The sequence below is a fragment of the Vulpes lagopus genome, chromosome 6 (genome assembly GCF_018345385.1).
Source record: "Vulpes lagopus strain Blue_001 chromosome 6, ASM1834538v1, whole genome shotgun sequence".
Lineage (NCBI taxonomy): Eukaryota > Metazoa > Chordata > Mammalia > Carnivora > Canidae > Vulpes > Vulpes lagopus.
Genome location: NC_054829.1, coordinates 75,289,698 through 75,317,399, shown reverse-complemented (window position 1 = coordinate 75,317,399; position 27,702 = coordinate 75,289,698). Strand labels below are relative to the sequence as shown.

General features: G+C 40.8%; 1 pseudogene; it reads left to right on the top strand.

Annotated features, from left to right (window-relative positions):
* Positions 1 to 11,729: 11,729 nt before the first annotated feature.
* On the top strand, positions 11,730 to 15,824 carry LOC121492641 (annotated as a pseudogene).
* Positions 15,825 to 27,702: the final 11,878 nt, after the last annotated feature.

Genomic DNA, 27,702 nt, shown 5'->3' with positions numbered 1-27,702 from the left:
TTTTAGGGTATAGAACCTTTACCTCTTTGGTCAGATTCATTCCTAGGTATCTTATGCTTTTGGGTGCAATTGTAAATGGGATTGACTCCTTAATTTCTCTTTCTTCAGTCTCATTGTTAGTATATAGAAATGCCACTGACTTTTGGGCATTGATTTTGTATCCTGCCACACTGCCAAATTGCAGTATGCATTCTAGCAATCTTGAGGTGTAGTGTTTTGGGTTTTCTGTGTAGAGTATCATGTCATTGGCGACAAGGGAGAGTTTGACGTCTTCTTTGACAATTTGAATGCCTTTAATGTCTTTTTGTTGTCTGATTGCTGAGGCTAGGAATTCCAGTACCATGTTGAATAGCAGTGGTGAGAGTGGACATCCCTGTCTTGTTCCTGATCTTAGGGGAAGGTCTCCCAGTGCTTCCCCATTGAGAATGATATTTGCTGTGGGCTTTTCGTGGATGGCTTTTAAGATGTTGAGGAATGTTCCCTCTATCCCTACACTATGAAGAGATTTGATCAGGAATGGATGCTGTATTTTTGTCAAGTGCTTTCTCTGCATCTAATGAGAAGATCATATGGTTCTTGGTTTTTCTCTTGCTGATATGATGAATCACATTGATTGTTCTATGAGTGTTGAACCAGCCTTGTGTCCCAGGGATAAATCATACTTGGTCATGGTGAATAATTTTCTTAATATACTGTTGGATCCTATTGGCTAGTATCTTGTTGAGAATTTTTGCATCCATGTTCATCAGGGATATTGGTCTAGAATTCTCCTTTTTGGTTGGGTCTTTGTCTGGTTTTGGAATTAAGGTGATCCTGGCCTAATAGAAGGAATTTGGAAGTACTCCATCTCTTTGTATCTTTCCAAACAGCTTTAGTAGAATAGGTATGGTTTCTTCTTTAAACGTTTGATAGAATTCCCCTGGGAAGCCAGGGGACTTTTGTGTCTTCGGATGTTTTTGATGACTGCTTCAATTTCCTCCCTGGTTATTGGCCTGTTCAGGTTTTCAAGTTCTTCGTGTTCCAGTTTTGGTAGTTTGTGGCTTTCCAGGAATCCATCCATTTCTTCTAGATTGCCTAATTTATTGGTGTATAGCTGTTCATAAAAGGTGTTTAAAATACTTTATATTTCCTTCGTGTTGGTAGTGATCTCTCCTTTCTCTTTCATGATTTTATTAATTTGAGTCTTCTCTCTCTTCTTTTTAATAAGGCTGGCTAATGGTTTATCTGTGTTATTAATTCTTTCAGAGAACCAACTCCTGGTTTTGTTGATCTGTTCCACAGTTCTTCTGGTCTCGATTTAGTTGAGTTCTGCTTTAATCTTTAACTCTCTTCTTCTGGTGGGTGTAGCATCTATTTGCTCTTTTTTCTCTCACTCCTTTATGTGCAAGGTTAGTTTTCTATGTGAGTTCTTTCCAGGTTTTGAATGGATGCTTGTATTGCGATGTATTTCCCCCTCAGGACTGCTTTTGATGCATCCCATAGATTTTGAATGCTTGTATCTTCATTCTCATTAGTTTCCTTGAATCTTTAGAATTCTTCCTTAATTTCCTGACTGACCCTTTCATCTTTTAGCAGGATGGTCCTTAACCTCCACGTGTTTGAGGTCCTTCCAAGCTTCTTGTTGTGATTTAGTTATAATTTCAAGGCAGTATGATCTGCGAATATACAGGGGACGATCCCAATCTTTTGGTATCACTTCAGACCTGATTTGTGACCCAGTATGTGGTCTATTCTGGAGAAAGTTTCATGTGCACTGGAGAAGAATGTGTATTCACGTGCGTTTGCATGTAATGTTCTGTAGACATTTGTGAAATCCATCTTGTCCAGTATACCATTTAAAGCTCTCGTTTCTTTGGAGATGTTGTGCTTAGAAGACCTATCGAGGGTAGAAAGTGTGGGATTGAAGTCACCAATTATAAATGTATTATTATCTAAGTATGTCCTAATTTTGGTTATTAATTGATATATTTGGCAGCTCCCATACTTGGGGTATATATATATATTGAAGATTGTTAAGTCCTCTTGTTTGATATGTCCTTTAGGTTTGATTTAGTATCCCTCTTCATCTCTCACTACAGTCTTCGGGGTAAATTTTAAGATATCTGATATAAGGATGGCTACCCCAGCTTTCTTTTGAGGACCATTTGAATGGTAAATGGTCCTCCAACCTTTTATTTTCAGGTTGTAGGAGTCCTTCTGTCTAAAATGAGTCTCTTGTAGACAGCAAATAGATGGGTCCTGCTTTTTTATCCAGTCTGACACCCTGCGCCTTTGATGGGGTCATTAAGCCCATTCACGTTCAGAGTTACAACTGAAAGGTATGAGTTTAGTGTCATCAAGATATCTATTCAGTCCCTCTTTTTGTCGATTGTTCCACTGGACTTCTTCTTAAGGGAAATTTTAAGAGTCCACCTTAAAATTTCTTGCAAAGCTGGCTTGGAGTTCACATATTCCTTCAGTTCCTCCCTGCCTTGGAAGCTCTTTTTTTAATAATTAATTTATTTTTTTATTGGTGTTCAATTTGCCAACATACAGAATAACACCGAGTGCTCATCCCATCAAGTGCCCCCCTCAGTGCCCATCACCAATTCACCCCCACCAACCACCCTCCTCTTTCCCCCACCCCTAGAATTAGGAGTGTTCCCGGAATTAGGAGTGTTTATGTTCTGTCTCCCTTTCTGATATTTCCTACCCATTTCTTCTCCCTTCCCTTCTATTCCCTTTCACTATTATTTATATTCCCCAAATGAATGAGAACATATAACGTTTGTCTTTCTCCAATTGACTCATTTCACTCAGCAAAATACCCTACAGTACCATCCACATTGAAGCAAATGGGGGGTATTTGTTATTTCTTATAGCTCAGTAATATTCCATTGTATACATAAAACACATATTCTTTACCCTTTCATCTTTCAATGGACACCGAAGCTCCTTCCACACTTTGGCTATTGTGGATATTGCTGCTATATACATCAGGGTGCAGGTGTCCTGGTGTTTCATTGCTTCTGTATGTTTGGGGTAAATCCAAGCAGTGCAATTGCTGGGTCATAGGGCAGATGTATTTTTAACTCTTTGAGGAACCTCCACGCAGTTTTCCAGAGTGGCTGCACCAGTTCACATTCCCAACAACAGTGTAAGAGGGTTCCCTTTTCTCCGCATCCTCTCCAACATTTGTTGTTTCCTGCCTTGTTAATTTTCCCCATTCTCACTGGTGTGAGGTGGTATCTCATTGTGGTTTTGATTTGTATTTCCCTAATGGTAAGTGATGCAGAGCATTTTCTCATGTGCATGTTGGCCATGTCTATGTCTTCCTCTGTGAGATTTCTCTTTGTCTTTTGCCCATTTCATGATTGGATTGTTTGTTTCTTTGGTGTTGAGTTGAATAAGTTCTTTATAGATCTTGGAAACTAGCCCGTTATCTGAAACGTCATTTGCAAATATCTTCTCCCATTATGTAGGTTGTCTTTTAGTTTTGTTGACTGTATCCTTTGCTGTGTAAAAGCTTCTTATCTTGATGAAGTCCCAATAGTTCATTATTGATTTTGTTTCTTTTGCCTTCCTGGATGTATCTTGCAAGAAGTTACTGTGGCCAAGTTCAAAAGGGTGTTGCCTGTGTTGTCCTCTAGGATTTTGATGGAATCTTGTCTCGCATTTAGATATTTCATCCATTTAGAGTTTAACTTTGTGTATGGTTTTTTTAAATTAATTTTTATTGGTGTTCAATTTACCATCACACAGAAAAACACCCAGTGCTCATCCCGTCAAATGTCCACCTCAGTGCCTGTCACACATTCCCCTCCAACACCTGCCCTCCTCCCTTCCTCCACCCCTAGTTCGTTTACCAGAGGTAGGAGTCTTTATGTTCTGTCTCCCTTCCTGATATTTCCCAACATTTCTTTTCCCTTCCTTTATATTCCCTTTCACTATTATTTATATTCCCCAAATGAATGAGAACATACACTGTTTGTCCTTCTCCGATTGATTTATTTCACTCAGCATAATACCCTCCAGTTCCAACTCTTTCTATCTTTCCAAACAGCTTTAGTAGAATAGGTATGATTTCTTCTTTAAAAGTTTGATACAATTTCCCAGGGAAGCCATCTGGCCCTGGACTGTTGTGTCTTGGGAGGTTTTTGATGACTGCTTCAATTTCCTCTCTGGTTATTGGCCTGTTCAGGTTTTCCATTTCTTCCTGCTCCAGTTTTGGTAGTTTGTGGCTTTCCAGGAATCCATCCATTTCTTCTAGATTTCCTAATTTATTGGCGTATAGCTGTTCATAATATGTTTTTAAAATAGTTTGTATTTCCTTGGTGTTGGTAGTGATCTCTCCTTTCTCATTCATGATTTTATTAATTTGAGTCTTCTCTCTCTTCTTTTTAATAAGGTTCCTAATGGTTTATCTATCTTATTAATTCTTTCAAAGAACCAACTCCTGGTTCTGTTGATCTGTTCCACAGTTCTTTTGGTCTCAATTTCATTTAGTTCTGCTCGAATTTTAATTAACTGTCTTCTTCTGCTGCGGGTGGGGTCCATTTGTTGCTTTTTCTCTAGTTCCTTTATGTGTAATGTAAGCTTTTGTATTTGAGTTCTTTCCTGTTTTTTTTTTTTTTTTACATTTAATTTTTCTTTTAATATTCATTTAGAACATTTAATATGTATCACCAGTAGTACTAAGTGAATGGTTTTTCATTAAAGTCTTATTAGGTGGATGGAACACTCAAATTTTCCTGAAAAAGTTGTTTTCAAACTGAATGGAACTGACACACATTTTATAGTGAAGAATTTTGGGAAAATTGATAGTAAAAAAGAAATAGTGAAAGGAGTAGAGTATTTGAAATAAGCAAAACAAAAGTGCTCTCTGGGATCTAGCAATTGTTTTCTTTTTTTTTTTTAATTAACTTTTATTGGTGTTTAATTTACCAACATACAGAAAAACACCCAGTGCTCATCCCGTCAAGTGTCCACCTCAGTGCCCGTCACCCATTCCCCTCCAACACCCGCCCTCCTCCCCTTCCACCACCCCTAGTTCGTTTCCCCGAGTTAGGAGTCTTTATGTTCTGTCTCCCTTCCTGATATTTCCCAACATTTCTTTTCCCTTCCTTTATATTCCCTTTCACTATTATTCATATTCCCCAAATGAATGAGAACATACACTGTTTGTCCTTCTCCGATTGACTTATTTCACTCAGCATAATACCCTCCAGTTCCATCCACGTTGAAGCAAATGGTGGGTATTTGTCGTTTCTAATTGCTGAGTAATATTCCATTGTATACATAAACCACATCTTCTTTATCCATTCATCTTTCGATGGACACCGAGGCTCCTTCCACAGTTTGGCTATTGTGGCCATTGCTGATAGAAACATCGGGGTGCAGGTGTCCCGACGTTTCATTGCATCTGAATCTTTGGGGTAAATCCCCAACAGTGCAATTGCTGGGTCGTAGGGCAGGTCTATTTTTAACTCTTTGAGGAACCTCCACACAGTTTTCCAGAGTGGCTGCACCAGTTCACATTCCCACCAACAGTGTAAGAGGGTTCCCTTTTCTCCGCATCCTCTCCAACATTTGTTGTTTCCTGCCTTGTTAATTTTCCCCATTCTCACTGGTGTGAGGTGGTATCTCATTGTGGTTTTGATTTGTATTTCCCTGATGGCAAGTGATGCAGAGCATTTTCTCATGTGCATGTTGGCCATGTCCATGTCTTCCTCTGTGAGATTTCTCTTCATGTCTTTTGCCCATTTCATGATTGGATTGTTTGTTTCTTTGGTGTTGAGTTTAATAAGTTCTTTATAGATTTTGGAAACTAGCCCTTTATCTGATATGTCATTTGCAAATATCTTCTCCCATTCTGTAGGTTGTCTTTTAGTTTTGTTGACTGTATCCTTTGCTGTGCAAAAGCTTCTTATCTTGATGAAGTCCCAATAGTTCATTTTTGCTTTTGTTTCTTTTGCCTTCGTGGATGTATCTTGCAAGAAGTTACTGTGGCCAAGTTCAAAAAGGGTGTTGCCTGTGTTCTCCTCTAGGATTTTGATGGAATCTTGTCTCACATTTAGATCTCTCATCCATTTTGAGTTTATCTTTGTGTATGGTGAAAGAGAGTGGTCCAGTTTCATTCTTCTGCATGTGGATGTCCAATTTTCCCAGCACCATTTATTGAAGAGACTGTCTTTCTTCCAATGGATAGTCTTTCCTCCTTTATCGAATATTAGATGGCCGTACATTTCAGGGTCCACTTCTGGGTTCTCTATTCTGTTCCATTGATCTATGTGTCTGTTTTTGTGCCAGTACCACACTGTCTTGATGACCACAGCTTTGTAATACAACCTGAAATCTGGCATTGTGATGCCCCCAGCTAAGGTTTTCTTTTTTAAAATTCCCCTGGCTATTCGGGGTCTTTTCTGATTCCACACAAATCTAAAAATAATTTGTTCTAACTCTCTGAAGAAAGTCCATGGTATTTTGATAGGGATTGCATTAAACGTATAAATTGCCCTGGGTAACATTGACATTTTTACAATATTAATTCTGCCAATCCATGAGCATGGAATATTTTTCCATCTCTTTGTGTCTTCCTCAATTTCTTTCAGAAGTGTTCTATAGTTTTTAGGGTATAGATCTTTTACCTCTTTGGTTAGGTTTATTCCTAGGTATCTTATGCTTTTGGGTGCAATTGTAAATGGGATTGACTCCTTAATTTCTCTTTCTTCAGTCTCATTGTTAGTGTATAGAAATGCCATTGATTTCTGGGCATTGATTTTGTATCCTGCCACGCTACCAAATTGCTGTATGAGTTCTAGCAATCTGGGGGTGGAGGCTTTTGGGTTTTCTATGTAGAGTATCATGTCATCGGCGAAGAGGGAGAGTTTGACTTCTTCTTTGCCAATTTGAATGCCTTTAATGTCTTTTTGTTGTCTGATTGCTGAGGCGAGGACTTCCAGAACTATGTTGAACAGCAGTGGTGAGAGTGGACATCCCTGTCTTGTTCCTGATCTTAGGGGAAAGGCTCCCAGTGCTTCCCCATTGAGAATGATATTTGCTGTGGGCTTTTCGTAGATGGCTTTTAAGATGTCGAGGAAAGTTCCCTCTATCCCAACACTCTGAAGGGTTTTGATCAGGAATGGATGCTGTATTTTGTCAAATGCTTTCTCTGCATCTAATGAGAGTATCATATGGTTCTTGGTTTTTCTCTTGCTGATATGATGAATCACATTGATGGTTTTACGAGTGTTGAACCAGCCTTGTGTCCCAGGGATAAATCCTACTTGGTCATGGTGAATAATTTTCTTAATGTGTTGTTGGATCCTATTGGCTAGTATCTTGTTGAGAATTTTTGCATCCATGTTCATCAGGGATATTGGTCTGTAATTCTCCTTTTTGGTGGGGTCTTTGTCTGGTTTCGGAATTAAGGTGATGCTGGCCTCATAGAACGAATTTGGAAGTACTCCATCTCTTTCTATCTTTCCAAACAGCTTTAGTAGAATAGGTATGATTTCTTCTTTAAACGTTTGATAGAATTCCCCTGGGAAGCCATCTGGCCCTGGACTCTTGTGTCTTGGGAGGTTTTTGATGACTGCTTCAATTTCCTCCCTGGTTATTGGCCTGTTCAGGTTTTCTATTTCTTCCTGCTCCAGTTTTGGTAGTTTGTGGCTTTCCAGGAATGCGTCCATTTCTTCTAGATTTCCTAATTTATTGGCATACAGCTGTTCATAATATGTTTTTAAAATCGTTTGTATTTCCTTGGTGTTGGTAGTGATGTCCCCTTTCTCATTCATGATTTTATTAATTTGAGTCTTCTCTCTCTTCTTTTTAATAAGGTTGGCTAATGGTTTATCTATCTTATTAATTCTTTCAAAGAACCAACTCCTGGTTCTGTTGATCTGTTCCACAGTTCTTTTGGTCTCGATATCATTGAGTTCTGCTCGAATTTTAATTAACTCTCTTCTTCTGCTGGGGGTGGGGTCTATTTGTTGCTTTTTCTCTAGTTCCTTTATGTGTAAGGTGAGCTTTTGAATTTGAGATCTTTCCAGTTTTTGAATGTATGCTTGTATTGCGATGTATTTCCCCCTCAGGACTGCTTTTGCTGCATCCCAAAGATTTTGAACGGTTGTATCTTCATTTTCATTAGTTTCCATGAATCTTTTTAATTCTTCCTTAATTTCCTGGTTGACCTTTTCATCTTTTAGCAGGATGGTCCTTAACCTCCACGTGTTTGTGGTCCTTCCATATTTCTTGTTGTGATTAAGTTCTAATTTCAAGGCATTATGGTCTGAGAATATACAGGGGACTATCCCGATCTTTTGGTATCGGTTCAGACCCGATTTGTGACCCAGTATGTGGTCTATTCTGGAGAAAGTTCCATGTGCACTTGAGAAGAATGTGTATTCAGTTGAGTTTGGATGTAAAGTTCTGTAGATATCTGTGAAATCCATCTGGTCCAGTCTATCATTTAAAGCTCTCGTTTCTTTGGAGATATTGTGCTTAGAAGACCTATCCAGGGTAGAAAGAGCTAGATTGAAGTCACCAAGTATAAGTGTATTATTATCAAGGTATTTCTTGAGTTTGGTTATTAATTGGTTTAAATATTTGGCAGCTCCCACATTCGGGGCATATATATTGAGGAGTGTTAAGTCCTCTTGTTGGATAGATCCTTTGAGTATGAGATAGTGTCCCTCTTCATCTCTCACTATAGTCTTCGGGGTAAATTTTAATTTATCTGATATAAGGATGGCAACCCCTGCTTTCTTTTGAGGACCATTTGAATGGTAAATGGTTCTCCAACCTTTTATTTTCAGGTTGTAGGTGTCCTTCTGTCTAAAATGAGTCTCTTGTAGACAGCAAATAGATGGGTCCTGCTTTTTTATCCAGTCTGAAACCCTGCGCCTTTTGATGGGGTCATTAAGCCCGTTCACATTCAGAGTTACTATTGATAGATATGAGTTTAGTGTCATCATATCTATTCAGTCCTTGTTTTTGTGGATTGTTCCACTGAACTTCTTCTTAAAGGGGAATTTTAAGAGTCCCCCTTAAAATTTCTTGCAGAGCTGGTTTGGAGGTTACATATTCTTTCAGTTCCTGCCTGTCTTGGAAGCTCTTTATCTCTCCTTCCATCTTGAATGAGAGCCTTGCTGGATAGAGTATTCTTGGTTGCATGTTCTTTTCATTTAGGACCCTGAATATATCCTGCCAGCCCTTTCTGGCCTGCCAGGTCTCTGTGGAGAGGTCTGCTGTTACCCTAATATTCCTCCCCATAAAAGTCAGGGACTTTTTTTCTCTTGCTGCTTTAAGGATCTTCTCCTTATCTTTGGAATTTGCAAGCTTCACTATTAAATGTCGAGGTGTTGAACGGTTTTTGTTGATTTTAGGGGGGGATCTCTCTATTTCCTGGATCTGAATGCCTGTTTCCCTTCCCAGATTCGGGAAGTTTTCAGCTAGGATTTGTTCAAATACATATTCTGGCCCTCTGTCCCTTTCCGCGCCCTCGGGAACCCCAATTAAACGTAGGTTTTTCTTCCTCAGGCTATCATTTATTTCCCTTAATCTATCCTCATGGTCTTTTAATTGCCTGTCTCTTTTTTCCTCAGTTTCCCTCTTTGCCATCAACTTGTCTTCTATGTCACTCACTCGTTCTTCCACCTCGTCAAGCCTCGTCGTTAGGACTTCTAGCTTGGATTGCATCTCATTTAATTGATTTTTAATTTCTGCCTGATTAGATCTAAATTCTGCAGTCATGAAGTCTCTTGAGTCCTTTATGGTTTTTTCTAGAGCCACCAGTAGCTGTAAAATAGTGCTTCTGAATCGGCTTTCTGACATTGAATTGTAATCCATATTTTGTAACTCTGTGGGAGAGTGGGCTGTTTCTGATTCCTTTTTTTGAGGGGTTTTCCTTCTAGTCATTTTGCTCAGTGCAGAGTGGCCAAAAACAAGTTGTATTGGGAAAAGGAGAAAAAGAGAGAGAAGGAAAGAAAAGAGAAAAAGAAAAAAGAGAAAGAAGAAAAAAATAGGGGAAAAGAGAAGAAAAAGAAAGAAAAAGAAAGAAAGGAGAAAAAAGAAAAAAGGGGGGGGTGGGGGAAGCAATCAGAAATCAAGAAGAAAGAGAGAAAAAAAAGCACAAAACAAAACAAAAAAAAACAAAAAACAAAAAAAAAAACAAAAACAAAAACAAAAAAACAAAAAACAAAAAAAAACCACGGGGGAGTATCTTCCGATTCTGTGTAGTTTAAGGCCCTTGACTTCCCTTGGAACTGGTCCGTCTCGCTGGTCTTCTGGGGGAGGGGCCTGCTGTGCTGATTCTCAGGTGTTGGCACTTGGGGGAGCTGCTCTGCCCCTGCCTGGTGCAGGGCTCGGTGGGGGTTGTTGACCCCGTGAGGCCCCGGGAGGAAGCCACAGTGGCGGGGGCAGCTCTGGGACCCTGGATCCAGCCCCCGCAGTAGCTCCGGGGCTCTCCTTCTGCAGGGCCTGGGGGCTCCGGGGCGGGGCCGCTGATCTGCTCAGTTCCAGGCAGGAGCGTCCTTGCTGTCCTGGGCCCTCCCGGCCTCTGCCTGTCCCGGGGGAGGCCGGATCCTGGGCTGTGTCCCGGCGCCCTGTGCTCCGGGGCCTGCGCTGTTGGATTCGCGCTCCCGGCGGTGCAGCCCCCTCCGCGGAGCCGCCGCCCGAGCCCCTCCGAGCTGTTCCCGGAGCCGCGCAGCCCCCTCCGCGCGGAGCTTCTTCCTCCGCCCGAGCCGCCGCCGCTGAGCTGTTCCCGGAGCCGCGCAGCCCCCTCCGCGGAGCCGCCGCCCGAGCCCCTCCGAGCTGCTCCGGGTCCCGCCGAGCGCTGCAGCCCTTAGGGAGCTCGGCGCACTCTCCGGGGCGCAGTTCCTCTGTTACTGTCCCAGGGAGCCCGAGGGCGTCCCCGCCTTTCTGGGGATCCTGCTCCAATTCCCCGGGAGCCCCTTTCCGCGGGGAAGGTCGGTGCAGCTCCTGCTCCTCCGGGACGGGGCTCTCCTGTCCTGGGGACACTCGCCCCGGCCTCAGCCCGGCTCCTCGCGGGGCCCCTCCCCCTCGGAGGCCTTTTGTGTCTTTATTTCTTTTTTCCCGTCTTCCTACCTTGATAGAAGCGCGAACTCTTCTCACTGGAGCGTTCCAGCTGGTCTCTCTATAAATCTCAGGCCGAATTCGTAGGTTTTCAGGATGATTGGATGGTTTTCTAGGCAATTTGCTGAGGACAGGTGACCTGGAGACCCTACTCCTCCGCCATCTTGCCCCTCTCCAGAATGAGTATTAATACAGAATATGCCACTCTACCTTTTGACAGTAAAGATGGTCTAATCTGCCTAGCAGCTTGCTTTGCCTTCTGACATGCTCACTAGCCCTCATGCTCAACCTTCTTTTCCAGGTCACTTCCTCATTATACTGTCTTCTAACTGGGCTTACTTAAAGGATGCAAGCAAAATGCAGGCTTAGCAGGATATCAAAGCAAAGAAAGAACAGGAACTTCAAGATATCCAGTCTAGGTCAAAAGAACAACTCAATTCTTACACATAAATGTTTGCCAGAGTGCTATGGCTGACGAGTTTGCAGCTCTGAGAAGTCATCAGACAGCTGATCTGCAGTACAGATGTGTACCCCACCAAGGAAACAAATGTAGAAGTACAAACACTTCACTGTTTTTCTCAAGCTGCAGGGATGTATTTCTAAGAAAACATTCCTGTACATCAATCTTTTTCTTGAGAGTAGATATTGGAGGTTTCATGGTAGCCATTTTAAAAGGCAACACTTTGACAAAATGATTGTTGATCTTTCTGAAATTTGTGGCATATTCACATTTATTGGTAGAGTGATCCTACCAAGAGGAGCGATGGGAATATGGCATACTCCTTCAGAGGGACTAAGGATGTGCCAGCGTCAAGGAATTTGACCATCAATTCACATATGCCATCCATCCTCAAGTTAATTGAACCACATAGGGAATAAAATGGAATGGGGGTGAGGGTTCCATTTCTGAAAGCTGACATTTATTAAACTTTGGCTCAAGATCATGTGAATCTTAACAATTGGCTTTTTAAAAATTAACTGATTTTTCTATTATATTTTTAATAATAAATTTATTTTTTATTGGTGTTCAATTTACCAACATACAGAATAACACCCAGTGCTCATCCGGCAAGTGTCCCCCTCAGTGCCCGTCACCCATTCACCCCCACCCCCCGCCCTCCTCCCCTTCCACCGCCCCTAGTTCATTCCCCAGAGTTAGGAGTCTTTATGTTCTGTCTCCCTTTCTGAAATTTCCCACACATTTCTTCTCCCTTCCCTTATATTCCCTTTTACTATTATTTATATTGCCCAAATGAATGAGAACAAACAATGTGGGTCCTTCTCTGATTGACTTACTTCACTCAGCATAATACCCTCCAGTTCCATCCACGTTGAAGCAAATGGTGGGTATTTGTCGTTTCTAATTGCTGAGTAATATTCCATTGTATACATAAACCACATCTTCTTTATCCATTCATCTTTCGATGGACACCGAGGCTCCTTCCACAGTTTGGCTATTGTGGACATTGCTGCTAGAAACATCAGGGTGCAGGTGTCCCGGCATTTCATTGCATCTGAATCTTTGGGGCAAAACCCCAAGAGTGCAATTGCTGGGTCATAGGGCAGGTCTATTTTTAACTATTTGAGGAACTTCCACACAGTTTTCCAAAGAGGCTGCACCAGTTCACATTCCCACCAATGGTGTAAGAGGGTTCCCTTTTCCCTCCATCCTCTCCAACATTTGTGGTCTCGTGCCTTGTTAATTTTCCCCATTCTCACTGGTGTGAGGTGGTATCTCATTGTGGTTTTCATTTGTATTTCCCTGATGGCAAGTGATGCAGAGCATTTTCTCATGTGCATGTTTGCCATGTCCATGTCTTCCTCTGTGAGATTTCTCTTCATGACTTTTGCCCATTTCATGATTGGATTGTTTGTTTCTTTGGTGTTGAGTTTAATAACTTCTTTATAGATTTTGGAAACTAGCCCTTTATCTGATGTGTCATTTGCAAATATTTTCTCCCATTTTGTAGGTTGTCTTTTAGTTTTGTTGACTGTATCCTTTGCTGTGCAAAAGCTTCTTATCTTGATGAAGTCCCAATCATTCACTTTTGCTTTTGTTTCCTTTGCCTTTGTGGATGTATCTTGCAAAAAGTTACTGTGGCTTAGTTCAAAAAGGGTGTTGCCTGTGTTCTCCTCTAGGATTTTCATGGACTCTTGTCTCACATTTAGATCTCTCATCCATTTTGAGTTTATCTTTGTGTCTGGTGCAAGAGAGTGGTCTAGTTTCATTCTTCTACATGTGGATGTCCAATTTTCCCAGCACCATCTATTGAAGAGACTGTCTTTCTTCCAGTGGATAGTCTTTCCTCCTTTATCGAATATTAGTTGACCATAAAGTTCAGGGTCCACTTCTGGGTTCTCTATTCTGTTCCATTGATCCATGTGTCTGTTTTTGTGCCAGTACCACACTGTCTTGATGACCACAGCTTTGTAGTACAACCTGAAATCTGGCATTGTGATGCCCCCAGATATGGATTTCTTTTTTAAATTTCCCCTGGCTATTCGATTTCTTTTCTGATTCCACACAAACCGTAAAATAATTTGTTCTAACTCTCTGAAGAAAATCCATGGTATTTTGATAGGGATTGCATTAAACATGTAAATTGCCCTTGGTAACATTGACATTTTCACAATATTAATTCTGCCAATCCATGAGCATGGAATATTTTTCCATCTCTTTCAGTCTTCCTCAATTTCTTTCAGAAGTGTTCTATAGTTTTTAGGGTACAGATCCTTTACCTCTTTGGTTAGGTTTATTCCTCGATATCTTATGCTTTTGTGTGTAATTGTAAATGGGATTGACTCCTTAATTTTGCTTTCTTCAGTCTCATTGTTAGTGTATAGAAATGCCATTGATTTCTGGGGATTGATTTTGTATCCTGCCATATAGGACAGTGGCCTGATTAGGATGTCTTCTGTCTGCAGGTGTCCAGGGTGATGTGCAGCTGGTGGAGTCTGGGGGAGACCTGGTGATGCCTGGGGGGTCTCCCTGAGACTCTCCTGTGTGGCCTCTGGATTCACCTTCAGTAGGTATGCCATGAGCTGGGTCCTCCAGGCTCCAGGGAAGGAGCTGCAGTGGGTTGCATACATTAGCAGTGATGGAAGTAGCACAAGCTACACAGATGCTGTGAAGGGCCAATTCGCCATCCTCAGAGCCAACGCCAAGAACACGCTGTATCTACAGATGAACAGCCTGAGAGCAGAGGACACGGCCGTGTATTACTGTGCGAGGGACACAGTGAGGGGACCTCAGTGCGAGCCCAGACACAAAACTCCCTGTAGAAGGGGATTAGGACCCCCAGGGGGTGCACACTCCTCACCACTTCTGTCTTGAAGGCCCAGGAGCACATGCAGAGGGAGGTTCTGGGCAGGTTTCCTGCCAGGGTCTGGGCTTCCTCTCCAAGGAGTTGTTTCCCCCCAGGGAGCCTCTCTGGACCAGGAATTTGTTCTTAACTATTTGGCTTCTGATTTGAAAACAGATTCTTTAGGAAAACTGCTACTTTATATGCACAGAAGCCAGACTTGCTTACACTTATTTACTATTTACCCAAATATGAGAAATGTACAAATATCTCCATGTACCTCAAGGACTAGAGGGATCCGGGGATCCCTTGGTGGCTCAGTGGTTTAGAGTTTGCCTTCAGCCTAGGCCATGTTCCTCGAGTCCCAAGTTCGAGTACCACGTCAAGCTCCCAGCATGGTGCCTGCTTCTCCCTCTGCCTGTGTCTCTACATCATCTCTATGTCTCTCATGAATAAATGAATAAAATTGTTTAAAAAGAGGGACCTGCAATCCATGCACAAGAGCATAATACCTGATGTAGTGATAAATGAGAAGTATGATCAGGGACAAGAGGCAAAAGTTATGACGTGATTATAAAAGTGGACTCACAACTTACCAAGAAGATGAAGTGGAATCTATCGCCTTCCAAGTTATCAGCTGATTCTGAAGGTCATGTGTGTCCTTGTGCAGGGACCAGAAAATTCCACTGTATCTATGAGAATCCTCAGGGTGAGGAGTTCAATTGGAGGAGCCTTCCACTTCCAGGATATAAATCATTGATCCTTCCGGTGCTGATATCAGCCCAATGTGTGTGACCTCTACCTTTCCCATGTTGAAACCTAACGCCCTTGTGATAGGAAGAGTTGGTGTGGCCTTAGGGGAGCACTTAGGTCAGGAGGGTGCAGCCTCAGGATAGGACCAGGCCCTTATACATCAGGACTGGGAAAGCTCACTGCTCCGTGGCCCAAAGTGTGTTTTTGAGGAAAGGATATGGTAGGACGTGGATGCTCTCTAAACACCACATCTGCCTGCACCTGGATCTCAGGCTTCCCAGACTCCAGAACTGTGGGAATGAGTGTCTGTTTAATCCACACAGACCAAGTATGATGTTCCATTAGGGGGCACAGGCTAAGATATTGGTGACACGAGAATCCAAGCCCTGATGATCTGGTGTTTTCTGATGCATTTGCTGTGATAAGTCCCTGATAGGTTCCATCCATTGGATCAAGGTTGGATTTCTCACATGTTCCATCCTACACGGAGGATGAACCTGTGGACACTCCTAGGACTCCGGGAACAAGACCCAGGGGACACTCGGATGGAGAACATTTACACAGGCAACAGGGGGCTGGGAGACTGTGGAACTTTAGTGTAAGGATGATGATTTATCAACCTTTCCAGAAGATGGGGATGTGCTGACCCTGTGGGACCTGACTCTGAGCATCATCGTCCACATGCAGTTAGACTGATGGCTGTGAGGGTCAGGACAGCAAATCCGTTCCTGCTTTCAGGATTCCTTCTTTGTGTGCATATTTTGTGAGATTGAATATGAAATGCCTTGGAGAAGGTCGAATTTGTTGAATTTCATGAGACTTCCTGGATGCTTCCTGGATGTTGAGGTCTCTGTCCTTCTGATTAGGGGGCGTTTCAGGAATTATTTCATTGAATAAACCTGCCACTGCTTCTTGGTCTTCATTTTCTGGGCATCCTATCAAAAGAATATTACTGTTTCATAAGTCACAGAGTTCCCTATGTCTATCTTTAGGGACAATTACTTTGTTTCCCTCTATTGTTCTGTCATGATTTTCCACCATGTTATCTTCTATTTTCCCCAACATGCTGTTCTTTAATCCGTCCTCCTTTTTTTATGCATTTGAGATAACATGTGTATAATAGCATTTTTTATTTTTGGCTGACAAAGGATTATTTCTTTTATCTCTGCAAGAAGTGATTTTGGAGTGTCTTCAGTATTTGCTCAATCCCAGTTGAATCTTTAAAAACATTGTTTTAGATTCCAGCCTGCATTTACATCTGAGCACTTTTAACCTGCCATATCCTCAAGTGGGGGATTTCTATGATGAACTCATAGAACGAAATGAACTCTAAACAATCTTCCTCTATGCTGCTCATCCTAATTGTGGTAGCTTCAGGGAGTAGTTTCCTTTCCGCCCCAGCCCCACAGCTATGTCTCCTCCCCAGAACAACACTCCAAACTGCCTACATTCCAAAACGTGTCAATTTTCTACGTGCAGACTAGCACATTTTGTTCTCTTCGTCCTAAAATTGGTTTCTTGTTAGCTCAGAATTATTTGATAAATATCCAGCTGTGTTCAGGGATGACACAAGCCCAGGGTCCCCTGCAGGTCTGACATCGTAACTCCTCCTCCCATTGTGTTTGTTAGCAAGGAAGATCTGAAATGATACAAGGAGGGAATATGTATGACAGTTGCAATCCTCATTTTAGTAACCAAACGTGAATAAAAACTGTTAATTGACCTTCCTTATTCATCTACCAACTACATACACTCTTTGATTTCAGGAACCCTTCAGCTTGTCACAGCCCATTACCTGAGAGGGAGACCGACACCTTCATCCTGTAGTGTCTCTGCTTGGTCTCCTCCTTACAAGCTATTGGTACCTACTTAGCGCTCTAATCCTGTCCTGAAAGGAAATTCCACTCGTTTCAAAAGCCAGCTGCATCAGGGATGTGAAGACAATTTTAATCTACTGAGTTCCACTCTTAAGTTCTGTCTGAATATCTGCAGAACCATCTGTGGATGAGTATCCGCTTTTCTTTCCCCTTTCAAATAATTCCTTACTCTCTCCATGAGTTCATAGGTGCAGGGTGTGAGACTGAACGCAGTGGAGCAGGACTGGGCTCCATGAGGATATGGAAGCTCCTTTATGTGACTTCCTGTGTCCTTAGGAATGCTCCAGAACACAACACGTCTTTCATTTGGTGATGGAGAGGCACTGTGCGTGCCCCAATCCTGGGCTTACGTGCTCAAATACCACGAATTTCAAGATGGAATGCTCAGTTTCCATGATAACCTAGGAACACAGGCTTCCACCTGTAGATTCTAAGATCCAGAAACATCCTTACAGCTTTCTCTATAGATGAACCATGATGAGCAGAGTTTAGCAGGACTTTTCCCCCAAAATTTGAAAACCATCAATCTGAAATGCTTATAGGGGACTTCTAGAGCACTTCAGATTTTATGCAGCCCAAATAGGAATAGTGAATAGGCAGGTGGGGAGCATCACCAACCCTACATCCTCCCCATCCCTGATGGCGGCACTATTCTCAGGAGTTCTTTAAGAAACATGTAACAGATTAATGTTCTATTCCCTGGAAAGAAGTAAATGATAAATGTAAATATAATGATCCTCACAATACACCACTACATCTCCACCTATTGACTAAATTACAGAATTGAATAAATTAAACTATGACAATACTAAATGTCAGCAAGGTTGTATAGAAAGTAGAACTCTTTTTAAGTATGATCTCTAATCTCATCTGGATAAAATATATATAATTAGATCCTAGGATAACAGAGCTTGACAAGACCTATGATCTGTCCGCTGCATCCCAGAGCCACAGAGTCGATGTTGGTGTAAATCATTCTGATCTGTTGTAATGAGAACAGGGAACGTCATGTGTGTTGCTCAGTCTAAGAGTAGGAGATGATAACATGAGATGACCAGCACAGACATTGAGACAGAAATAAATGAGATGACTTCTGCCTCCATGTCTATTCTTGTATTCATAGATTCAGTGAGTTGGGGGATGCTCCCTATGGTTGTGGAGAGAAATATACTTTATAAGTCTCAGGGATCCAATGGTCATCTCACCTGGAAACCCTCTCACTTCTCGGTAAATCCAAGGTTTCTCCACAAACCATGTAGTGCACAGGTATGTAAGTGGATACGCATGCCTCTTTGTAGTTTGGGGAATAGATTCCTCCCTGAACTATGCTTATCTCTTTTAAATATTTTATTTATTGGGATCCCTGGGTGGCGCAGCGGTTTGGTGTCTGCCTTTGGCCCAGGGCACGATCCTGGAGACCCATGATCGAATCTCACATCAGGCTCCCGGTGCATGGAGCCTGCTTCTCCCTCTGCCTATGTCTCTGCCTCTCTCTCTCTCTCTCTCTGTGACTATCATAAAATAAATAAAAAAAATTTAAATATTTTATTTATTTATTCATGAAAGACACGGAGAGAGTCTGAGCCACAGGCTGAAGGAGAAGCAGGCTTTCTCTGGGGAGCCTGAGGTAGGACTCACCCCCAGGACTCCATAATCCTGACCTGAGCTGAAGGCTGAAGCTCAAACATGGAGCCACTCAGGTGCCCCAGAACTCAGTTTTTATAACGACCCCAAAAATTGGTGTTTTTCAAATTCTCAGTACTTTCTTGTTTGAAAGATGATGTGATATGTCAAATCATTTGTCCAACATACAGCATAACACTAAGTTCTCACCACATCAGATGTCCTCCTTAATGCCTATCACTCAGTTACCACATATAATGTGACAAATACAGGGTGGTACACTATGGTATACTGTACGCTGGCAAGTTGAATTTAAATGAAGAAAAGATGGTTAAAATACTCCATCAGCTCTGCACATATCATGCAGACAACAGATTATTTCTCCTTGCGTTATACTGCATTTTACACTAATCGTTGGCCATTTATGCCAGTCATCTTGAAAGATTCTCATCTCTTTAGATACTTTTTATTTAAAAATGTAAAAAGAAAAATACTTTTAACTTCTCTAAGATCGTGTTATTTTTATTTAGCCTTTTGTGGTGATAATGTTTCTTTTACTGGACATGAATTAAATCATTTTAGGGTCAATCTTTTTAGCCTTAGACTGTAGGCCAGCCCGCCTTATTCCATCTTTTGGATATTTGGACCATATGTATTTGATGCAAAAAATAAATGCCTGTTTTTAATGTTAAAAAAAAAGAGATTTTGGGATAACTACCTTCTGTGTTACCTAGAAACTCTAAATCTCACTCTGCCATTTATCACACAATATCATAATCTTATATCCCTCTTTCCCCTGATCCAGCACTTCTATGCTCTCAAGAGTTCTTTTAATGTAGAAAGCCCATTGAGTATGATACAATCACTATAAGATTTGCAGGAAGTGACAGTTGCCACCTGAGGACTATGCACACGATCTCATTCTTGTCTCCAGTGACACAGGAGCTTAATGGGGGACAACAGATGAGCTCCAATAGATCCGAATAGCAGGACTATTATCACCACCCTCTATCACCATTCAGTGGATGTTGCCTCCAGTTGGAGGGTGGGGACTGCTGGCAGTCTTCCTGATGCACACGATCCATTCAGTGAAGAAATGTCCTGCAAAAGGACATATAACAGGAGCCCTCTGCTCAAACTGCAGGGTTATGAGGATCGGTCTGAGGAAACCAAATACTGATGGTGATCAGAAGTGAAATTTGAAATTGACTTCCTCCACCATGGCAGTTTCTCTAACCGTCTACCTTCTTCTCTGTGTTAGAAAAGCCAGTTATGACTCCTCCTCCAAAAGTAACAGTTTTTTGAGGAAGAGGTTATATAGTGTGTATGGTCTCACACTTCAGAGAGTGTCTCTTTTGTGTGCTGCATGCACTGGGCTCTTCTGTTTTGGCATCTTTTTCCATCAGGTAATACCTACAGAGTCTCTCCCTGTCTGCAGTGGTCAGTGTGTGGTACTTGTCCAGGATTTTGATGAGTTTTAACTGGGTGTGGTCTGTTCTGCTTGATAAATGACACCTGATACCACCTCCACTAGAACTGAGGCCTTTCAGTCTTCTCTGCTCACAATATGTGGGTGGACAGGGGTGCAGCAACTCCAGGAAACAGTATTGAGGTTACTCAGAAAATTAAAAACGGAGCCTTCGCATGAACCTGCAAACAAAGACCTAAATATTCCCACTAAAAATACAGAAAATCTGGTTTACAAGGAACCTCAAACGTGTATGTTTATACATTCATTAATTTCAAAAGACAAAACATGAAAACACTGCAAGTGTACATTGTCAGATGAATATAGAAGATAATAAAGCGTCTTTCTCTTCAAACATCATCATGTAGGGACATGGTAAACAGTTTGTTTAGTCTGGGGAAATACGGAAGAGTCCTCAATTTCTGAATACACAATCATAGTGCTTGTAACCAAGTTGCCATGGACAAGCTCCAGGATCAATATAACTGATATTTTTCATGGCAATATATGTGAGTGTACAAGTACAATGATGTCCATGCCATAGATGAGGACACGGCTCTACAACACATCCTTTTTTGGTCACATTTTATGGAATTAATTACTTTAATAATCATTCCACTCTTCTATCTTTATTTAGAATTCCCATTCATATGTACAAAGAGAGGAGGTGTAAATGCCCCTGTGGCAGATGAATCCACAACATCTCCGTCAGCTCTGTGAGTCTCCGTCAAGGTTTCTACTTGTCTGCATTTTTGTGTGACTGAGAGAACTGGTATCCACACATCACTCAATTGGTACTTCTGAAAATTCCAGAAATCTGCAAATCTCATGTCCAGTTTCTTCCTGGAAGTGGCTAAGGGAGGATCCAGTTCCCATGGTGGCAAGCACAGCCAAGACACTGGGACTCACTTCAAACTGCTGTGTGGTCTCAGACACTCACACAAGCTCTCTTCTGCAGTGAATAGTTATACTCCTGTAAATGGTGGAAAGTTTTATGTTCATAACCTATCTTGAGTGTGTATGTGGAAAAATGGAAGATAATTGATGATAAGTAATCAGGCAGCAAATGAGGTTGGAGACAGCACAATTTACTGACACATCCTGTCCACAAAACTCTGCCATGATCCACACATGTGTTCTGAGCAACTGTATCATAAGGATGCTAACTGCTAAATTTGATATGTAGTCAGAGGACATGCAAATAGCACCCCACTCTACTATTAAGCCAGCCTAGTCTGAACCTTTAGCTGGGAGAGAAGCCCCAACCCCAGGAACCTTAGGTGACTCCTTTCAGGGATTGGGACAGAACACAGAAAACTCACCATGCAGTCTGTGCTCTGGTGGGTTTTCCTTGTCACTATTTTAGAAGGTAATCCCTGGAGAACGGAGACCTTGACTATGTGAGTGGAGGTGAGTGAGAGAAACATGATGTGGGACAGTTTCCTGACCAGGATGTCTTGTGTCTGCAGGTGCCCAGGGTGAGGTGAAGCTGGTGGAGTCTGGGGGAGACCTGGTGAAGCCTTTGGGATTGATTAGACTCTCCTATGTGACCTCTGGATTCACCTCAGGAGCTACTGGATGAGCTGGTTCAGCCAGGCTCCAGGGAAGGGGCTGCAGTGTGTCACATGGGTTAATACTGGTTGAAGCAGCAAAAGCTATGCAGACACTGTGAAGGGGCGATTCACCATCTCCAGAGACAGTGCCAAGAACACACTGTATCCGCATATGAACAGTCTGAGAGCTGTGTATTATTGTGTGAGTGACACATTGAGGGGACTTGAGTGTGAGTCCAGACAGAAATCTCCCTGTTGAAGGGAATCAGGACCTGTTGTGATGGTCATCAGACATTTGATGGAAGAGTGGACTCATTCCATTGTACAACATACACTGATCGTACACTACATGTTAAAAACAGTAATTTAAATAAATTCTGTAAAATTAATTACAACCTAAACAGTGTTAAGTCCCTTAAATTCATAGTGTAACTCATGAAGATGTTTCTAATGACCAAATATTATATTATTCAGGGATTTATTAATTACTAGTTCTGTGAAACCGAAGAGTCAATACACTATCAAGGGGCAATTTCTTGATCTGAATAGTACATAATGAGTTATACTATGAAACATAATTGGTCTTTCTATTTTAAGGTTTTATAAGGTATTTTATTTGAGAGTAGAGTGTCTACTTTCATATACTGTTTTTAACTGCTCTTTTTCTTTTAAATTAAATGATTGGTCTTCTGTTTAATTGCTTTCTATATGAGGGAAGGAAGAATATAAGAACTGATAAACATTAACATATTATCCATAAATCAAGTCTATTGAATTAAATCAGTAAAACCAGGAAGCTCCTGGAAAGGTGCAGATGATGTCCTGTGAGGAGCAGGACTAATGTCCAGTCCTGAGACTCTGAGCATGGAAAGGCTGATCCCCATGTCAGGTGTCATGGAAGAAATGAGGATCCATTGGAGGTGGTTGAGGGTGATGCCGTGTGCTGCATATGCCTAAATCTATTGACCTTTACACTTCAGAAAACTTAAGATCTGAAAAGTGACATGGTGTTTTTTTTCCCTGAAATACAGCAATGAAAATTGGAATGTTTAAGAACTGACAGAAAATCTATCATAATATATACGTTAAATCTTTTTAAAATGTCCCTATGCTTTTGATATTTTCATGTAATTTTGCTAGAAAGAGAGAAATTATACCTCAAATTTCATAACCATTGGGATATGGGGTAATGAGATTATAAATGTTTGATTGATCCATTTTATCCCTAACTGGGATCAGATATTAATTAACCAAAACCATCATTACTCCACTGTGGTAACATGTGGCTTATAATTCAAACCACAGCTGCTTTTCCTCACTCACCCAAGCCTGCACCTCACTTTCAGCCTATCCAGACACCCATCATCCCATTATTGTTTGGTGACTTCCTGCACTAATAGAAAAGGCCTGTTAATATGGGGTGCTGCTGGATACTTACGAAGCTAGGATAAGTGTCCACTGACATTCATCTGAGGCTCCTATTCCTCTATATGGAATAGGTCGGAGGTCAATGATTTTACCAGGTGTGATTCGACTGACCTTCATCACCTGACACCAAACATGGATTCCTGTTTCTATTTCAATTTTTTAAATAATTTAATATCTAGTTCTATATACTAAAAATCCCTCAACTTCCCCTGGCGCTTCGTGAAAACCCAGCAATTGCACTGCTGGGGATTTACTACAAAAATACAGATGCAGTGAAATGTGGGGACACTCGCATCCCAATGTTTATAGCAGCAATGGCCACCAAAGCTGAACTGTGGAAGGAGCCTCGGTGTCCATCAACAGATGATGGATAAAGAAGATGTGTTCTATGTATACAATGGAATACTACTCAGCCATTAGAAATGACAAATACCCACCATTTGATTCAATGTGGGTGGAACTGGAAGATATTATTTTGAGAGAAGTAAGTCAGTCGGAGAAGGATAAACATTATATGGTTTCATTCATTCAGGGAATATAAGAAATAGTATATAATATAAGAAACATATATATGAAATATAAGAAAATATAAGAAATATAAGAAAATATAAGAAATATAAGAATATATAGAGAATATATAGAATATATATAAGAAATATATAAGAAATATAAGATATATAAGAAAATATAAGAAATATAAGAAAAAGAATAAAGGGGAAAGGAGGGAAAGTGAGTGGGAAAACTCAGAGAGTAACAGAACATGAGAGACTCCTAAGTCTGGGAAATGAACAAGAGGTAGTGGAAGGGGAGATGGGCAGGGGCCAGTGTCCCTGCATGGAAGTTAGTAAGTGTAAGAAAACACTATACAGTTTTGACGATTTAAGAGTGAAAATACCCAAACTAATAAAATCATGAGTAAATGAGGAGAAATCACAACAAACACCCAAGAATTACAAGCAACTATAAGAATAGATAATGAGCAGTTATAAGCCAACATACTGGGTGATCTGGAGAAACGGATGAAATCTTAGGAACATAAAGACTATCGAAACAGAAACAAGAATGAATGGACAAGCTGCACAGAACAAATACATGGAAATAAAAATCAATCATGATTAATAATCTCCCAAAGGCAAAGATGATGCAGATGATATCCCCAGGGAAATTCCACAAGAACAATCAATATCTATTCTTCTAAAACTAATCCAAATCATAGCAATTAAAGGAAAACTGCCAGACTCATTCTGTGATGTCAGTTGACCCCAAACCAAACATCCCAAGAAGAAGGATAATTACAGAACAATACCACTGATAAACCTGGATGCAAATTTCTCACCAAGATCCTAACCAGCAAGATCCAACAATATATTGATAGGATTATTCATGAAAAGAAACCGTGTAAAGAACCCTTTAGGCTCCCTCAGCCAGTTACATAAATATTTGGTGGGATTCACTCTTTCTCCATTTCAAGAGAGGAAAACCTGCCTCCAAATCATGGTAACAGGGCTCAGAAGGCTCTGCAAACAACCCTTGTCATCCGCTCACTCATTCACTGACCCAAACAATATTCCTGGCCTTAAATATCTACAAACGCAACACTGTACACAAAGATAAAATCAAAATGTGAGACAAGATTCCATCAAAATCGTAGAGGAGAACACAGGAAATACCCTTTTTGAACTTGGCCACAGCAACTTCTTGCAAGATACATCCATGAGGGCAAGGGAAACAAAAGCAAAAATGATTATTGGAACTTCTTCAAGATAAATAACTTCTGCACAGAAAAAGAAACAGTCAACAGAAGGGAAGATTATATTGTCAAATAACATATGAGGCAAAGCGCTTGTATCCAACATGTGTAAATAACTTATCAAACCCAACACCCACGAAACAAGGAATCCAGTTAAGAAATGGGGAGAAAACATGACAGGAATTTCTCCAAATAAGACCTACATATGGCCAACTAGTCCATGAAAAAATTCTCCACATCACTTTCTATCAGAGAAAAGCACATCCAAACACAATCAGCTGCTACTTTACACAACAGAGAATGGCAAAAATTAATAAGAAATAAAACAACACATGTTCGAGAGGTTGTAGAGGAAGGGGAACCCTCTTCCACTGTTGGTGGGAATATGAACTGGTACAGCCACTCTGGAAAACAGTGTGGAGGTTCCTAAAGGGTTAAAAATAGATCTGACCTATGACCCAGCAATTGCACTGCTGGGGATTTACCCCAAAGATAAAGATGCAGTGAAAAGGCAGGATACCTGCACCCCAATGTTTATAGCAGCAGTGTGTGCAATAGTCAAATTCTGGGAGAAGCCACGATGTCCTGTGAGAGACAAATTGCTAAACATGATATGGTTTATATATACAAAGGGATATTTCTAAGTCATTAGAAAGGATCAATAGCTACCATTTGTATCAACGTTTTTGGAACTACACAGTATTATGCCAATGAAATAAGTCAGTCCCAGAAGGACAATCATCATACTTTCTCTCAAACAATGAAAGGGAACATAAGGGAAGGAGGTAAAATGAGAGGGGATAAATCAGGAAGACAAAACATGAGAGACTCCTATCCCTGGGAGTCAGACAAAGGGCTGGGGAAGAGAGGTGGTTGGTGGAACTTGGTACCTGGTGACGGGCACAAAGGAGGGCACATGATGAGATGAGCACTTGTTGTTGCTCTATGTTGGGAAATTGAGCTTAAATAAATATTGAATAAATACATGAAAAACAATCTATTAAAGAGAGAGAACATTATGAGGAATAACATGCCAACAAATTCAGCAATCAGAGAAAAAATGGATGCCTTCAAGTAAATGTAGAAACAAACCAGTTGGAAACAGGAATGAATAGAAAATCTGTAAAGACTCTAAACCAGGGAATGAAAATCAAACATATTTAAAAGTCTTCTGACAATCGAATGTCCTGGGACAGATGGCTACCCCTAGGAATGCAAAAAGTATTGAAATAGAATTAATACCTATCCTGAAAATTTTCCAAAAAATGGAAATTAAAGGCAACTTCCAAGCTCAGTTTCAGAGGGTAGCATTGCCTTGACCTCAAAAGCAGACAAAGATCCAACCTACAAGGGGAATTACAGACTAATATCCTTGATGGATATGGATGCAAAATTTCACCAAGATCCTAAGCAACAGGATCCACCAGTACGTTAATAGGATAATTCACCATGACGAAATGGGCCTAATTTCTGGTCTGTACGGGTGGATCAGCATCTGCAAATCCAACAATGGTATTTGGATCATTAATAAAACAAAGGATAAGGACCATTTTCATAAAGACCTCCAATAACCAAAGCAATCCTGAAAAAGGAAAGCAAAGCTGGAGACATCCTGATTCTGGTTGCAAGGTAAATTACGATGTTGTGATCACCAGGACAGTATGGCGCTGGAAAAAATACAGATGTATACATAAATAGAAAACTTTAAGAACCCAGAAATGAACCCAGAATAGTATGGTCAAAAAATCTTGACAAAGCAGGAAAGAATATCCAATGGAAAAAAAGAAAATCTCTTCAATAAATACCGTTGGCAATATTGGAGAGCCACATTCAGAAGAATGAAAGTGGACAATTGTTTTACATCATTCACAAAAATTCACTCAACGTTGATGAAAGACCTCAGTGTGAGTCAGGAAACCATCAGAATCCTCAGGAGAACACAGGCAGCACCTTTTCTACCTCACCTGCAACCACTACTAATTGTGTCTCCAGAGGCAAGGGAAAACAAAGGAAAATGAAGTATGGTGACTTCATCAAGGAAAGAGCATTTTCACAGGAAAGGAATCACTCAAAGTAACTAAAAAGCCACCTAGAGAATGCGAGAAGATATTTGGAAATGTCTTATCAGATTAAAGGCTCAAATTCAAATCTAAAATGAACTTATCAATCTCAACACACACCAAAGATATATATCTCCAATCAGAATTGGGCAGAAGTTGTGAACAGACTTCCTGTCCTGCGTGAGGTCCCGCACCACACCATATACTAGGGAGCTGATCCACATGCAAAAAGAAATTCATTTGCTCTCCTAGATCTGCTATATATCAGACAAAGTATTAAAGAAACTGACAAATAACAGGGAAAATATTTATGCGCGTAAATCTAAGATTACCCTAGAAATTAGGCAATAATAAAATAAAAGATATTAAAATCAGGCAACAGGAAGTTAAATAATTTGTTTGCATATACATAGTCAATGAGGAAAATTATTTCAAAAACCAATTACAAGTAACTAATGAGCTCAAAGAAAACTCAGGATATAAAATCAATATAGACAATAAAGTTAAATCCTACACACTACCAACAAATTTTCTGTATAAAATTTACAAAACAATCTGCTTTACACTGGTACCAAAAATAAATATTTATGATTGAACGTCTTTAAGCAGAGAAAATACTGTTTAAAAATGAACTTTTCTAATGAAAGACATTTAAAAAGGAACATAAATGCAAAGATAAATACGTTGATGGATTAGAACATCATAAATCCCCTGTGAACCCAAAAGAAACTGATCTGGGGTTGTGAAGCAATCTTTGTATATAACTTATTAAGAAATGAATCTAACTTGGTAGGTGACTATATAGTCAGGGGACA